Source organism: Nestor notabilis, unplaced genomic scaffold (assembly GCF_000696875.1).
Source record: "Nestor notabilis isolate BGI_N333 unplaced genomic scaffold, ASM69687v1 scaffold17478, whole genome shotgun sequence".
In the NCBI taxonomy this organism is placed as follows: domain Eukaryota; kingdom Metazoa; phylum Chordata; class Aves; order Psittaciformes; family Psittacidae; genus Nestor; species Nestor notabilis.
Window position 1 is genome coordinate 5252 of NW_009938927.1, and position 671 is coordinate 5922.

The following is a 671-nucleotide window of genomic DNA, read 5'->3' on the forward strand; positions in this document are numbered from 1 at the left end:
TGCAGCCCTGTGTGGGGCCCAGCCCCCTTTGCCCATTGCAGGCTCCTGCCCATGCATGGGCACTGTGACACCCCCCTCCTCAGCCCTTGCCCTCTCCAGCACTCAACCCTGGCACTCCTGTCCACCAGCACCCATACGCTCTTGCTGGGTCCAGTCATTTTTTTATTTAAAACGATCATTATTTTTCACATTTAATCTCTTTTTGTTGTTTCTTTTGCTAGCAATGTACAGGCTCCTCCAACGCGTCCCCACCCTGTGCCCCACATGGCACCGGTGCTGTGCCTGTGGCTGGCGGCCAAGGACGTGCCAAGGGAGGCAACACGGAGGCAAGGCCAAACTCAACTAAGCAAATAGTGTTAAGGCAGCGGCCACCCCTACCCCTGCTCCCACCTCACCGCCACCCTCAGAGTGCCCCTAGTGGGGTTTGTGCCACCATAGCTACCCAGGTTGTGTGCGCACAGCAGCACCTCCATTGACCACTGAAAGCCATGGGGCATGGGGACAGTGGCATGCACAGGGTGGGGGCAGCCTTGGAATGGGAGGGTTTAGGGGATGTTCCCAATGCCCACCTGGAACCTGGCAGTGGGGCAGGCACAAAGCCATGGTGCTACCTCAGGGTGCCACCACTGAGGTCAGCTGGTGGCAGAGGGCTAACCCCAAGCTGGCTTCAT